The sequence below is a fragment of the Mus musculus genome, chromosome 7 (assembly GCF_000001635.26).
Source record: "Mus musculus strain C57BL/6J chromosome 7, GRCm38.p6 C57BL/6J".
Classification (NCBI taxonomy): domain Eukaryota; kingdom Metazoa; phylum Chordata; class Mammalia; order Rodentia; family Muridae; genus Mus; species Mus musculus.
This window is the reverse complement of record NC_000073.6, coordinates 24,063,470-24,080,123: the sequence shown is the minus strand read 5'-3', so window position 1 is coordinate 24,080,123 and position 16,654 is coordinate 24,063,470. Positions and strand designations below refer to the sequence as shown.

At 45.7% G+C, this 16,654-nt stretch overlaps 2 pseudogenes; one reads left to right on the top strand and one right to left on the bottom strand.

The window, feature by feature from the left end:
* The first annotated feature begins 2,222 nt into the window (after window positions 1–2,222).
* Window positions 2,223–10,516, top strand: Gm36694 (annotated as a pseudogene).
* Window positions 15,954–16,292, bottom strand: Ptma-ps1 (prothymosin alpha, pseudogene 1; annotated as a pseudogene).

Here is a 16,654-nt window from a genome sequence, read left to right as displayed (position 1 = left end):
TCTCATTCCCTTTTAGGATGCCCTGGATTCTTATCATCACTGACATTTATGCCCCTGAGGCCTTTGTTCATATCTCCTTCCTAGGGCTTCCTCGCCTCACCAATCCCTGGGAGCTGTTATCATGCAGTTTCCTTAAGCCCTCTTGGGTCTGCTACCCTCTTCCTTGCCTCCCCTTTGGAGCTGCCTGCTCTATCTCTTACTTAAGCCCTCCTAACCCACTCCCCCTCAGTGGACCTCCTATACTTTGTGACCCTGTTACCTCCCAGCTCCCTCCTAAAAGTTCTGCAGCTTCTCTGTGCCCTCCTGGACTTCTCTCTATGTTTCTCAGCTCCTTTTTTGGAGCTTATAGGTGTTAAATGTTGCAGCTCTGAAGGGAAAGGCTTCCTTTACAGAAGTGTTACTACTCTGCTCCAGCTGCTGCAGAGGAAGGGTTTCTCCAGGGAAAGTGTTACAGTTCTGCTCTGGGAGGGGAAGGTTTCCCCAGTGAATGTGTTACATCTCTGCTCCACAGGAAAACGGTTTTCCCAGCTCCCCGGACGTTAGCATTTCCCATTTCCTCGAGGCTCCATCCAAGAGTTACCTAAACAGCCAGGTACCTTCTTTTTGTTCTTCCTGTTCCCTAATGATCAATCTCATGATAAGAAATTAGATAGAAAAAGATGGAAAGTTTATTCAGGGTCTGAGGATATAAAAACTTAAGTTATGAGTATCTCGGAATATATTTGGGATATTTGAGGGCCTAGAAAGACATTTTGAGGTTGGTAATTACTTATAAAGGTTGGAGGACATAAAATATTGGGTAGTGATAAAAAATAATTCAAGATACAAAAATTCTTTGAAGGAACCTTTTAAATTCCATTTGTCTCCACTCAGAAACTAGGCCATTAACCATTTGCTCCAGTAGCAAACCCTGAAGTCCAGGAATGAGACAATAAAATTCCCCACTAAAGGAACAGCTTAAAGGTAGTCACATGAATGGGACATAACTTATTTCAGGATAGGTCTGAGGTTTTTATCACTACTCTCAGATATCCCTCCTTTTTCATTGCATTACAATCATACTAGTATCTCTAGGAATGGCCTATGATCCTGCCCACTGTGACAGACAGATTCCAAGGTGGCCCCACAACACCTCACCTCCTGACGTTAGCACCATTATATAGTTCCCAGGCCTCATGAAAAGACCTGGATTTTGCATTTAATGAACATGGCAAAGACCCCAGATGCAGGTGATTGCAAAGATACTGCAATCTATCCCATATGATTTTTGCTTCTATTTGGCTTTGAATGAAACAAGAAAGCTGGCTGGTGGTAGTGCACACCCACCTTTAATCCCAGCATTTAGGAGGCAGAGGCAGGTCTATCTCTGAGTTTGAGGCCCACCTCACGTACAGAGGGAGTTCCAGGCCAGCCAAGGCTACACTGAGAGACCCTGTCTACAACAACAACAGCACACACACACACACACACACACACACACACACACACACACACAGAGAGAGAGAGAGAGAGAGAGAGAGAGAGAGAGAGAGAGAGAGAGAGATTCTAAAGAAACAGGATGGAGCAAATGGGGTGAACAGACAGGTTTTGGAAATGAACTAGATAACAGGAAATTAAACAGAATTGAAAAGAGTCTTGTGAGAGTGGTGCATGTGTGTACATGTGAATGCATGTGAGTACATGTGAATGCATTGTGTACTTGCACACATTTGTACCTGTGTAGGTGTATGTACATGTTTGTGCATGTGTGGGTGCATATGTGTGGAAGCTAGCATTCACCTCAGATGTTGTTCCTCAGAAACTGTCCACCTTGAGTGTGTTGATTTGCTTTGGTGTTATTGCTGTTACTTTGTTTTATTTTTGAGACAGTCTCCCTGGCCTAGAACCTGTGATTCTGCAAGGCTTTCTGGCCAGCAAGCCTCAGGGTTCCACCAGTCTTTGCCACCCCAGCAATGGGAGTACAGCACATGCCATCATGCTCAGCTCTATGTGGGCGTTAGGACTGAGCTATCTTCTCAGGCCCTACAGTTGAGAAGGTTCTTAAAGAAAAACTCTGTTGAACATTTGTACTACAGACTCATTAGCAGAGGACAAAAGGTACAGGTCTCTATCTGCCAGAGATTGCGTGACATCAGAATACAAGTATCAGAATACCTCATAATTTGACTCTTCATTTCTGCCTGGTCCTGGGGGCACCAATGGCTGCTTCGAGATTTGGGGCAATGGCTTCCTGGGACCCTCAGGAGCTGCGGAAGGTGGTTTCTTCTGCAAGTAAGTAAAGAAGTCAAATGAGACCCATAGTCAAGATGGACCAGAAGATGTCAACATATACTCCTCAAGGACACAGAGAAGCCAGGCAGTGGTGGCACTCAGGAGGCCAGGGCAGGTGGATCTCTGTAAGTATGAGTCCATCATGGTCTACATAGTGAGTTCCAGGACAGCCAGTGCTATATGAGAGACAGAATCTGTGTGAAAAGAAAAGGGGGAGAGTACACCCAGTTCAGGGTTCTACAAAGAACCCAAGTGGAGGAACAACTACAACTCCCAACTCACTGCTCTTCTGTAACATTCTCGCTCTCTCCCTCCCTCCATCCTTCCCTCCGTCTCCCTCCTTCCCTCAAAATTTCTCTTTTTCTCTCCCCCTCTTCCTCCCTCCTTCCCTCTCCCCCCCCCCCCAGTCATTATTTCCTCTTAAGTCAGCACCTTCCCCTCCTAACTTCCTCCTGCCATCATGTTTCTGGCCAGTGCCACTTCACTGCAATCCAGCCCCAAGCAAGGCCTGCTGGAAGGAACAACAAAGCAGCCATGAGATATGGAACCCCGTGTGGCCTTGGGCCATGATCTCCCCATCCCTGGAACTGCTTGCAGTGAGAAAGGTTTAGTTAGACTGAAACAACTCTCAGCCTTGATAATCATAAAATCCTCTGGTCATATTTCCTACACAGTTTCTTTAACAAGCTGCAGCAGGTCCAACCTACCTCATAGAACTGCTCTGGGGAGACACGTGGTAGTGGTGGCATCTGGGAAAAATGAGTGGGGAAAAATCATAGAGGCTGTGGGCATGGCACAGTGGTAGAGCCTCTGCCTAGAATCACCCAGTGAGGGGCTGGGGGTGTGGCTCAGTGGGAGAGCCCCTGCCTAGAATCACCCAGTGAGGGGCTGGGGCGTGGCTCAGTGGTAGAGCCCTGCCTAGAATCCCCCAGTGAGGGGCTGGGGCGTGGCTCAGTGGTAGAGCCCTGCCTAGAATCACCCCAGTGAGGAGCTGAGGGCGTGGCTCAGTGGTAAAAGCTAATCTAGCCTGCTTAAGGCTGGTTCAATCAATAGGAACACACGCACACATATACATATAGATGTTTAGAAAGAGAGTAAGAAAAAGACAGAAGGGGGGGTGTGGCTATGGTACCCTCTCATCCTAAGAGGTAGAAACATCCTGCTGGACTGTGGAAGGATCAGACAGAAAGTATGGGAGCAGTGAGAGTATCCGGGGAGCTCACCCACCTTTTTGCCTCTGGCCTCTCCTTCGGGCTTTGGGGCATTGTCATACACAGTCTTTGGTTTGTCTAGAGAAAGCAAACCACATCCCAGAGCAAAAGTTAGGGTGAGATATAAGGACAGGGTGCTGTGTTTCAGAACATTTCCTCGTCCTCAGGACTTTCTTCCCATCATGTCTCAGGTGAGACAGACCATTGTGATATAGAGGAGGAGCTAAGTTGTGGTCATGAGCTGTGGGTGGCCTTACTCCTTATCCTTCATGAAACTTTTTCTCTTCTGTAAAATGGAGCGGGGACCCAGGCATGTAGCTACTGGCCTGTAGTCCTAGCTACTCTGGAGACTGAGGCGAGAAGGTTACAGTTTAAATCTTTTCTGGGCTATCACACAAGGCTACATGGACATCTTGAAAGACCCTGTTTTAAGATGAAAAGTAAATTAATTAATTAATTTTGAGACAGGGATTCTCTGTGTATCCCTGGCTCTCCTGGAACTTGCTCTGTAGCCCAGGCTGGCCTCAAGCTCACAAAGATCCACCTGCCTCTGTCTCCTGAGTACTGGGATTAAAAGTGTGTGCCACCACCATCCTGCAAAAAGTAAAACTTTTTAAAATGAAAAAGTAGCCAGGCATAGTGGCACATGTCTTTAATCCCAGCACTGGGGGAGCAGAGGCAGGTGGATCTCTGTGTTCGAGGCCAGCCTGGTCTACAGAGTGAGTTCCAGGACAGCCAGGGCTACACAGAAAAAAATTGTCTTGAAAAAAAAGTAAAAAAACAACAAACAAACAAACAAAAAAAAAAACAATCAGAGATTAAAAGCACTTTCTACTGCTCTTTTAGAGGACCAGAATTTGGTACCCAACACTCAGGTCAGTTGGTTCTAGCTTCAGGGGAGTTGATGCACTCTTCTAGATTCTTCTAGAACCTTCTTCACTCTTGTGTGCACATACTCACATACACACACACACACATATACATAACATAAAAGCAATACAAACTTTTTTTTTTTTTGTTACTAGAAGGGCTGGGATATACCTCAGTTGTAGATAGCTTGCCTAGCATGTTTGGGGATCCAGAATGCTGTGGATTGCCCTGGTGTTGTTTGTATTCTGATGCTAATTCTGCTTCCCCAAGAGGGGCTGTCTCATGTACTCAGGTGACTTCAAGTGAACCTTTTCCCCATTTAACTTTAAAATAAAGGCTAGAGTCAGTGGAAGGGAAAGGTGGAACTGAAAAGTTAGAGGGGGGGGGGGAGGAAGATGGAGCAGAAGCACGTGGCCTAGAGAAACTGCAAATAGCAGGGTTTTCATAGATGGGGAATATAGTAGTGTAGTGATATATTGGCCCAATCTAGGTGTGCAGCTTGTATTCATATTAATTGAGTTGTGTTTTACTTGCATGGGCTTGTTGAGGTTGGAGATTTGTTGCAACACCAGGTTCCTTCAATCCTAGCACTATAAAAGAAAAAAAAAATGAAGGAAGGAAAGAAAGAAAAGAGTTGGGTCTCGTCTAGACGCCAACTTCTAAAGAGCCTTCTGAGTTCTGGGGCTCCTCCTTTCAGAATCCTAGATTCAGAGACAGCAGATGTCCCAAGTTGTTTTTCATTGACTACATCCATCAATAGAGGGTGTTGTAAGCTGGCCTGTGGCCTACATGAACTGGGTACACCTGGGAGGCAGGCTGGGGATGAAAGAGACTAGATTGTAAGAGAAGATAATGAAGCCAAGACAAAGGTTCTGATCAAGGCCCACAGTTTTACTCAGAAACTGTGCTTTTAAAGGGGGAAGGCCCATCCCCCTCCCCAGTCCATTCTTGGTGTCTGGAGCCAGCCTGCAGGTGACATGTAGGATAGGATGTGCCTCCAGAATATCTCAGGGGCCTCTCAGCAGGTAGCAGTGTCTTGGAGGAGAGCAGCAGCAGGTGACAGAACAATAGAACCATCTAGGTGGGAAGGCTCCACCCTAGGTAATCTCCTTCTTAGTGGCAGCAAGGTCAAAGTCTGGATCAGCCTGCTTCAAGGCTGAGGGAGGCTACAAGAGGGCACCAAGGCACCTAGTTGAAGTGGACAAAGAATGGAGCTGGCCAGGGTGTCAAATGCCTGTAATCCCAGCACCCAGGAGACAGAGGCAAGTGGGTCTCTGTGAGTTTGAGGTCATCTTCATCTATCGTGGTGACTTCCAGGACAGCCAGGGTATGCAGTGAGATCTTGTCTCAAAGAGAGAGGAGGGGGGTTTGGGAAGAGAAGCAACACACACACACACACACACACACACACACACACACACACACACACAGAGTTGAAAAAAGAATGGGCTCAAAGAATGTCTGGAATTCACCAGGCTGGGTATGGGACTGGGTGGAAAGAGGGCAAAAAGGTAGAGAGAAGGGAAGCAGGGGAGGGAGGTGAGAGAGAAGAGAGAGAAAAGAAGGGGGAGGGAAAGAGAAAGGAGGGAGATAAAAGGAGAGAGAGAGAGAGAGAGAGAGAGAGAGAGAGAGAGAGAAAGAGAGAGAAAGGGGTTAATGGGAACAGTGGTGTGACCTGGGGCTAAGCCAGAAGGAGAGTCCTAGGCTTCCCATAGCAGCTCCCACCCACCCCTCACCACTGCAAGAGCACAGACTGTGGAGTCACTTACTGTGTCTGGACTCCGGGGTGCTCTGCATCACAGAGGTGGGTGGTATGGTATTAGAGCTCGTTGTATCACTGGCTGATCTCCTGCGCGTCCTGAAACACACATCCTTCATAATCTCATGGGGCGGGTTCTGGCCAATTTCCATAGACGCTGTTGTGTTCCTTACCCCCATCCCCTTACTTGTCTGCTCTTGGGCAATGACCCAAAATACCCTGAATTCCCAGGGTGTACAGATAGAGTTCAACACCATGGTAGAGTCCCTGCCTAGAATCCCCCAGCGAAGGTCTGGGGTGTGTGGCTCAATGGTAGAGCTCCTGCCTAGAATCCCCCAGTAAGAATCTAAGATATAGCTCAGTAGTAGAGCACATGGTTCAGGCATGTGTCACAACCTTATTATACAAAATTTAGTTTAGCAAATACACTGTGCCAAGCACAAGCCAATAAGTTTTACAAATGCTCATTAATCTTCAATAACTATAACAATATGTGTAAATACTTTCATAGACAATTATTCAGCCACAACATTTGCCCTCAAACCAGGAGTAACTGGGACTCCCAGGATCCAGGGGACACATGAACCCTGGCCCAGCCAGTGGCATGGAATCTTTCCTGTCTGAGCTTGTGTCCTGAGTAGACCTGGGGTGCTAGCTCCGCACCCAGGCCCATAACACCCAGAGGGATCCCGACTCCCAGGTGCTCTGAAATGCCAAGGCTCACAGGATCACAGGTGCTCTGACACTCACAGGCTCACAGGCTCACAGGCTCACAGGCTCACAGGCTCACAGGTGCTCTGACACTCACAGGCTCACAGGCTCACAGGATCACAGGATCACAGGATCACAGGATCATAGGTGCTCTGACACTCACAGGCTCACAGGCTCACAGGCTCACAGGATCACAGGTGCTCTGACACAGGCTCACAGGCTCACAGGCTCACAGGATCACAGGCTCACAGGATCACAGGCTCACAGGATCACAGGCTCACAGGCTCACAGGCTCACAGGATCACAGGCTCACAGGATCACAGGCTCACAGGATCACAGGATCACAGGCTCACAGGATCACAGGCTCACAGGCTCACAGGCTCACAGGATCACAGGTGCTCTGACACAGGCTCACAGGATCACAGGCTCACAGGATCACAGGCTCACAGGATCACAGGCTCACAGGATCACAGGCTCACAGGCTCACAGGCTCACAGGATCACAGGCTCACAGGATCACAGGCTCACAGGATCACAGGCTCACAGGATCACAGGCTCACAGGATCACAGAGGAAGCTTGATTCCTAGAAGATTGGACACACATGGGAGCACTGGAGCTCTGACACACTCAAGACCACAGCTGAGGCTACAACATTTTCCCCAACACTCAGCATAACTGGGACCCCCAAGGAACCAGGGAAACACAAATCTCTGCCTAGACAGAGACATGGATTCCTTCCAGTTTGCACCTGTGCCCAGAGCAAACCCAGGGCTATGGTTCCCCACCTACCCCTGCAACACCCAGAGGAGGCCAGTGACACCCTGGAGCTGGTGTTTACAGGTGAGGGTGTTCTCAGGAGTCTAGGATCCAGATGTTACTCTCAAGAAAATGCTGACCTAACAGTACCTTCTACCACAGGCCAGCTATGGAGGACAATGTTGATTGCTTATGCTGATTTAATATTTCATATGTACCTTCCCTAGGAATCTATGTTAAACCCATCTTTCAGCCCTGCAAAACCCTGCTGTAAGCTTCTGAGTATTTGTGACCATCTCCTGTGCCTCACATCAGAAATTTAACTGATTCATTTTAAGGAACGATGGTCAGAAAATCTACAGATCGTTTGGCTTACAAGACCCATACTCTGGGGTGTCTCTGGCCAGGTTCCAAGTGGGTCCAATAACCTCTGAACAAAGGTAGAGATTCAGATGCTATGGCTATTATACAGATAATCCTTAGGTGTGGTCAAAAGCCAGGGACCCATTGGAGTTCCTGGTCTCAGATGAGGGAGCCAGAGAGTCTCTGTGGAATAACATTGCACCTGATGCTGGTTTCCAATGGAGACCCTGGTATGTGATATGTCTGAGGACCCAAGGCTCCTGAGCCATTGGACACAGTATACAGACTGTGGCTGTCTTCATTCAGTAAATGGGGGAGGGGGGAGGAGGATGGGATAATGAGAATGGAACCTGGAATGGCCAGGCAAGTAATGGGTCATCCACGACATTACCAGTCCTTTGGCTATTCAAGGGTAAAGTCAACAGTCAGCAGAGTATGGTTGATCTTTACCGTAAAACTGTGCAAAGTCTCTTACTCAGCTACTTCCTTGCAGGGAACCTCCAGAGACTCAGCGTGTGGGCTGAGCCAGGTTCTGTCATCGAATCAGGGAACTCTGTGACCATTTGGTGTGAGGGGACCATGAGAACCCAAATATATTTCCTGTATAAAGAAGGAAGCCCAGCATCCTGGGACAGACAAATTCCAAAGCACCCTGGTAACAAGGCCATGTTCTTCAATGCATCCATGGGAAAGCATAATGCTGGACGACATTACTGATACTGTTACAATTCCGATGGGTGGTCACAGCACAGTGACACACTGGAGCTGGTGATGACAGGTGAGAGGACACTTTCAAATCCCTGGGAACTTCCTTTAGGAAAGCTGTAGTTCACTGTGGTGCCTATTCCTCAAATCCCAGGAAAGCCAGACAATGTTTACTGTACATTTCATCTAACAGGCTTCCTACTCCCTTCTGAGAGTTTATCTCAGCAAAGTCACCCTGTCAGCCATTCCCAGCCCTGTGGTGACCTCAGGAAGCCATGTGACCTTTCAGTGTGACTCATTTTAGGCATATAACAGGTTCATGCTAATGAAAGAAGAAAAGCTCTCCAGGGCTGCATATATACAGAATACATAACCAAGGCCATCCCAGGCCCAGTTCACACTGAGTCCTGTGACTCACAACCAGAGATGGAGGTTCACACGCTATGGCTATTACTGGAATAGCTCTCAGCTGTGGTCAGTGCCAAGTAACCAGCTAGAGCTCTCATCTCAGGTAAGAAAGCACTAACCTTCCACTTGAATGATATCACCACAGACACAGGATCCCAGGAAAGGAGCTGATGTGTGGTGGATGAGTGAGCCAAGGTTCCTGAGCCTAATGTCAGAGAATGTGTGCAAAAACCTAGGTGGATAGTATCAGTGGATATCAAGAGTCCAGGGAAATGTGGGATCTTTGTGTGTCCTGCTATTGTATATCAGTTTCAATGTGATTTGCAATTGTGACCTCTGTGCAGCAGCCCTAAGATATGTACCTCTTTTTCTACTTTGCAGGGTCACTTAAAAAACCCACCATCTTGGCTCTTTCAGGCTCTGTGATCCCCTTAGGGAGCCCTGAAACCATTTATTGTGTGGGGACCCTAGGAACCTATAAGTATGAGATACCTAAACAGGGAAGCCCAGAACCTAGGACAGAGGGACCCAAATAGAACACAGCAAAGCAAATCCACCATCCCTTCTTTGACAAGACATAACGCAGGAAAATGTAACTCATACAACTTTTGAGTAGACAGAGCCAAGTCACAACCTGGAGCTGGTGGTGACAGGTGACAATTCACTAAAGGTCATGATTCTTGCCCTTTTCCCCCAGAAATACTGATCCAAAGTTGTTCACCCATCTGCTGGAGGCAATGAGGGCTTTTTCTCATTTAACAGCCCACCTCTTCCTCTCCTAGATGTCCACCATGGCAAGCCTACTCTTTCAGCCTTTCCCAGTCCTGTGGTGACCTCAGGTGGGAATGTGACCCTCCATTGTGTCTCTTCAAAAAAATATGATTGGTTTATTCTGACTGGGAAAGATTTGAAGTTCTTCAGGTCCCAGAAGGCACAGTTTATACACACAAGTCCAAGACTCTGTTCCCTGAAATCTCTGTGGCATCTAGCAAGAAGGGGCCCTTTAGAGGTCATGGATACAATGCAAGTACTCCTCATGTGTGGTCAGAGGTCCATAACCCTCTGGAGATACATGTTTCAGGTGAGGAGATATTGTCTTTTATTTAACTGTATTTTGATACCCCCAAACACTTTGTTGTTAGCCTTGCCACTGCCCTAAGGAGGTGTCTGGGAAATGAGTGGCTGAAGAAAGGTCTTGACTACTAAGGGCCAAAACATTAAGGCCATGTCCTAGTCATAGCAGAATGACTTGCTATCTACCATTGTTCCAGGGTTATCAAGGAAGCCCTTCCTGCTGAACAAGTAAGGCCCTGTCCTGGCCCCCGGAGGGAACCTGACACTCCTATGTTCCTCTGAGATCAGTTATGACAGATTTGCTCTATCCAAAATGGTAGAAGTGACCTCCCACAGCTCGCTGTCAGTCAGTCACAGACTGGAAAGTATCGTGCCACCTTCACCTTAGGCTCTGTGGATTTCTCTGTTTCTGGATAGTATAGTTGCCATGGTGCATCCACATTTTCCTCTGAGTGGGTTAGACCCCAGTGTTCCTCTGGACATCCTGGTCAGATGCATTCAGTAGGGAACCAACTTGGCACAGGCTCAGCATTGTTGATTTTTGGGGGAGTCAGGAGTATTTGTGATCCATGTGCATTTGTGATCCTAATCTATTGTAGTATGGACAATTGTCAGTAAGAAGAATTCTCAGTCATAGAGCTGGTCCAAGGTTATAACATTTGACGATTCTTCCCTGCCTTCTTTGTCCACAACCTCAGCCTTGGATACACAGGATCATCACACAGTGGTATGGCTGGCTTGGTCCTTGAAGTCCTTTGAATTCTGCTGCTTGTAGCTTATTACAGCTGGAGAAAGATTCAACATGAAGATATAAGGTAAACAACTGAGACAAAAATGCATCATTTTAGTTCCAGGGACAAGAAGGTAAATACAAGGTTTCAGGGTGTCTTTTCAAGAAAATACAGAGCTCATGTTGGAGAACTGCTGTGAGAGAGAGAGAAGATACCAGGAGTCAGTGTGAAGTGACTGAAAAGGGAAAGGTCTGGTTGTGTGGGTGGAGAGCTCTTTTCCCACCAAATTAAAGTTACTTTCATTCTTCTTGCTGTGGACTTCTTTTGTCCAACATATCCACTTTTCTTACTTTATAACATAAGGAATCATCTTTCACAATTAACCAGAGTTGGGTCCCCATATTTTTAAAATATATTTTGCTTTCTTGTAATATTTTGAGTCAATATCAAGGTTGCTCATAAAATTGGGAATCAATTTGCTCCAAGATAAAGCAATAGCACTCTTGGGCATATATCTAAATAATGCCCCACAAGGACACTTCTCAACATATGTTCATAGTTCATATTTATTCAAAATAGCCAGAAACTGAAAGCAAGCTAGATATCTCTCAACTGAAGGATGGAAAAAGAAAATGTGGTATGTTTACTCAATGGAGCATTAATCAGCTATTAGTAAAATGGCATAATGAAAATTTCAGGCAAATAGATAGAACTAGAGAAAGACTTTCTGAGTGAGGCAACCTAGACTCAGAAATACAAACATGATGTGTACTCATTTGATGGGGATATTAGCTTTATGTAAAGGATAATTACATTATAGTCTGCATGTCTAGAGAAGTTCGATAAAGAGGAGAGATCAAGGAGAGGCAACTGAATCTTGCTAGGAAGGGAAATAGAATAGATGTTTTTGGGTGGACTGGGGGGTTTCTGGGCATGGGAACAGGAGAACTAAGGACTAAGGTGGGGAGAGAGTGGAGAGAGAGAGAGACAGAGACAGAGAGAGACAGACAGAGAGACAGAGAGAGACAGAGAGACACACAGAGAGAGAGAGAGAGAGACAGACAGACAGACAGACAGACAGACAGGAATAGAGTGCAGTTGAGGGGCAATGTGGAAACCTAGTCCAGGGGAAACTTCCTGAAACCTACGAGGGTGGCTCTAGCAAAGACTCCTAGTAATGGAGGATAGAGATCTTGAACCAGCCAATTTCAATAACAAGGTGAGACCCTCAGTGGATAGATTGGGACATGAACACAGCTACAAAATCTGTGATCCACAACCTGTCATGTCTGTAAGATATGCTGGGGCAATGTTGGCTCATAGCTTGTGAGAATGGCCAACCAATGAGTGGCTTAACTTCAGGCCCACACTATGGAAAGGAGCAGATGCCCAAGACTGCCTGGATAACCATGAATCTTGAAGCCAGATGCCACTGAGACCTAAGGTAGAATCAAACATGTCTGACAAAAATGTCAATGAAATGATTGATACCCTAATGGTATTCTATTATCCTCAGACTAGTGCCTCGCCCAATCATCATCAGGGAGGCTTCCTCCAGCAACAGGTAAGAGCAGATACAGAGCTGCAGAGGCAATCATAAGCTGATTGGGGATTACTGAAGAAGAGGAGGAGGGAAGGGAGGTGGAGAGGGATGAGAATCAGGAGGATGAGGAGGAAAGGTTATTGGGACAAGACAAGGCGAAGGACACTAGAAAAATGTAGCCCATGGAGTCAACTAAGCAGACCTCATAGGGGATCAGAAACTGAACCTGAAACCACAGAACCTGCATGGGTTTTTAAAGTTAGGCCCTCTGTGTCCAGGCTGTGAGTGTTTAGCTTGAGGTTTTTTTGTTTTTTTTTTTTGGTCTCCTAACAGTGTGAGTGGGAAGTGTTTCTGAAACTTTTGCTGGCTTGTGGGACCCTTTTTCCTATTGAGTTGTTTTGTCAAGCCTTGATTGGACAGTTTATGTCTAGTCTTTTCTCCCTTATCACATTTTGACTGCAGTTTCTCATCCTTTATCTGAAATCTTTACTGCATACCAGCACCTTCCCCCATTTCCATGCCTTCTCTGCCACTCCCCTCCCCAGGAAAGAACAGCTCTCCCAGGGATAGTATCCAAATATGGCATAACAAGCTATAGTAAGACCAGGTACATATTTTCACATCAAGGATAGATGAAGCAACCCAGTCTGAGTAAGAGCAAAAGGATTCCAAAGGCAGGGAAAAAATTCAGACATAGCCCTTGCCCCCAATGTTAGAAATTCCACAAGAGCACCAACCTACACAACCATAGCATATATGCAGAGGACCCATGTCAGACCCATGCAGGCTCCCTGATTTCTGTGAGCTCTCTTGAGTCCCAATTGTTTGATTTTGTTTTATTGATTCTTTCAGATTTTCACATCAGAAACCCTAATCATACTTGTTTTCCAGTCCTTCCATGTCTGCCCCCACTTTGGTAACCTTCCCTACAAAATAAAAATAAAATAAAATAAAATAAAATAAAATAAAATAAGAATACTCCTTCCCAAAGTCCAGTTTATGTCATCTGTATATTCACTGGAGCATGGTCAAACTCTCAGTGGTGGTCTGTCCTTAAATAGAACTGAGCCAGAAGCCATCCACTGTGGTGAGCTAACTGCAGCATTCTTATCACACTTTGTTTATATTATTAATTAATTATTTTATTTATTTACATCCCACATGCTGTCCCTTCCAGTCCACTCTCGAAGAGTTCTTTCTCCCATACTTCTCCCCTTCACATGTGAGGGGTTACTTCCCACCCCCTGTATCCTCCATCATGGGGCATCAAATCTCTACAAGATTAAGTGAATCTTCTTCCACTGAGGCCAAATAAGGAAGTCCTTCTCTTCATATGTGGCAGGGGACATGGACCAGCTCATGGATGCTCTTTGGTTGGTGGCTTAGTCTCTGGTAGCTCCCAGGGGTTCATGCTAGTTGACACTTTTGGTTTTCCTAGGGGCTCACCAGCTTCTTCAGTTTTTTTCAATCCTTTCCCTAACTCTTCCATAGGGATCCCAGACCTCAGTCCAGTGTTTGGTTGTTTGTATCTGCACCCATCTCAGTCATCTGCTGGTAGAGCCTCTCAGAGAAAGCCATGCTAGACCCCTATCTGCAAGCACAACATAGTATCTGTAATAGTGTCAGGGTCTAGTGCTTGTTCATAGGATGGATCCTATGAAGTTGGGCTGGTCACTGCTCAGCCATTGGTTCAGTCCCTGCTCCATTTTTGCCCCTGCATTTCTTTTAGACAGGAACAATATTGGGTTGAAAAGTTTGAAGGTTGGTTAGTATCCCCAACCCACCACTGTGGGCCCTGTATATCTATCTGGGGTGGTCTCTTCAGGTTCCATCTCCTCACTGTTGGGTATTTCGACTAAGATCACTCACCCTGAGTCCTGGGAGCCTCCCCCATGCCAGGTCTCTGGGACTTTCTAGAGTTTACTCCCATCATGCACCACTCACTCTTGGCAGCTGCCTACTTCCATTCATTGTCCTGGCCCTCTGGGCTTCTCTCTTGTAGCCTCCAATACCTGACCCTGGCGCCCTTTACTCCTTTGCCTCATTCTCCCTTCTTTCACCGAGATCCCTACCCTCATTGCCTCCCAAGATCATTCATTCTCTTTTGAAGAGTAATTGAAGCATCCTCACTTGAGCTCCCCCCACTTGTTTAACTTCTGAGTGTCTATGGGGGTGCATCAAGAGTATTCTGTTTTTTTTGGCTAATATCCACTTATCAATGAGAACATAACATGCATGTCCTTTGAGTCTGGGTTACCTCACTCAAGATGATATTTTCTAGTTCCATCCGTTTGCCTAGAAAATTCATGTTGTCTATGTTTTTAATAACTAAATATTCCATTTTGTAAATCAACCACATTTTCTGTATCCATTCTTCAGTTGAGGGACATCTGGGTTGTTTCCTGTTGCTGACTAATATGAATAAGGCTGCTTTAAACATAGTGGAACATGTGTCCTTATGGCATGGTGCAGCATTTTTGGGTATATGCCCAGGAGTGGTATAGTTTGGTCTTCATGTATAACTACTTCAAATTGTATGAGGAACCACCAGATTGATTTGCAGAGTGGTTGTAAATGTTTGCAATCTCACCAGCTATAAAGGGTTGTCTTCTGCCTAGTCTTACTGCGTCATGTTATGCCATGTTTGGTTGATATTGTTGGGCAGTCTGCTCTTTACTGTTCTTTTCTTTTTTTTTTTTCTTTTTTTTTTTTTTTTAGAACAACTCAGCAAAATAAAATTCTGGTTTATTATTGGACATTGTTTCACAAATACATCAAACAGTCCAAAAAAAAAAAAAAAAACCAAACCAACAAAAACCAAACCAAACCAAACCAAAAAAACCCCAGCAACTTCATAGACAAAAAAGGGAAAAAATCTTTTTATCTTTGGCCTTTCTAACCATCTCATACAAAACAACTACTTATAGTACAGCTAGGTACATACACAAAAAAGTTACTGGAATGCTCGGAATAAGATTGCTTTTTTGTTGTTTTTGTGTTTTTTACAATTTTTTTTTCTCCTTTGAGATTATAATGAACACGGTCACACCACAAGTAAAGTCTGAAGTAGGACAGAAATGCTCTGAAGGCTGGTTTGGTTACTGGTTATCATTAAAAATGGCTGATTTCAGCTGGGTGTGGTGGCACACACCTTTAATCCCAGCACTTGGGAGGCAGAGGCAGGTGGATTTCTGAGTTCGAGGCCAGCCTGGTCTACAGAGTGAGTTCCAGGACAGCCAGGGCTATACAGAGAAACCCTGTCTCGAAAAAAAAAAAAAAAAAAAAACCCAAAAACCAAACCAAACCAAACCAAACCAAAAAAAGGCTGACCTCTAACAATATGTACAAAAATATAAAATGTAAATAAAAATACAAACAAAATTTCCTTTTAAAGTATTTTTAAGGAAAAAAAAAAAGCAGGGCCTGGGAAGTTCTGGTGCTTTTTTTCCCTCCCAAGTTGCCAATTCATGTTGTGGTTTTGGTGGGGTGATAGAGAGCGCATGTCATATGCGGGTGGCACTGCCCTCTGTGGGTGGGCAGGGCCTGTTTCTCTACTCAAGGGTGACCACGTTTAAATTCTGCTTCTTGGTGTCGACATTGTCATCCTCATCATCCTTAGCTATCCACTTGACTGTAGGAGCTTCAGCTTCCTCATCTTCATCTACACCCTCTTCCTCACCGTCACCTTCTTCCTCCTCTTCATTCCCACCTTCTTCCTCTTCTTCATCTACTTCATTGTCTGCCTCCTGCTCCCCATTTCCCTCATTTTGACCGTTCCTATTGCCAGGTGCATCTCTTCCATTCTCTGCCTTCTCTACAACAGCTTCCTTCTTCTCCTTCAAGTCTTTGGTGGTGATCTCGGAGTTGGTGTCCACTGCCGCATCTGACATGGTGGGACACGCCTGTGATCCAAGTGAGGAATTAGTTCGAGGACTCTGATGAGGAAACTGCCAGAGTCCGCTTTGGAGGAGGCAGTGGGCAGCAAAGGTGACTGCAGTGAGCGCGGAGCACGACCAGGAACTATGCAATGATTGCTTTTCGGAGGAGCCAGTCCAGTCTGCTCTTTTCTAAAGAAAAAAAAAAAAAAAGAATCAGCAGTGGATCCGAGGGAGAGTGGAAGTTGTGGGGGTATTTCTAGGAGAGGAAAAAGGGGAGGCTGCTGTTGAGATAGATTGTATGAGAGAAGAATAAAGAAAAACCAGCAAAACAGAGAAAGAAAAAACAAGTTGCTATTTTGACTAGGTTGGCTATC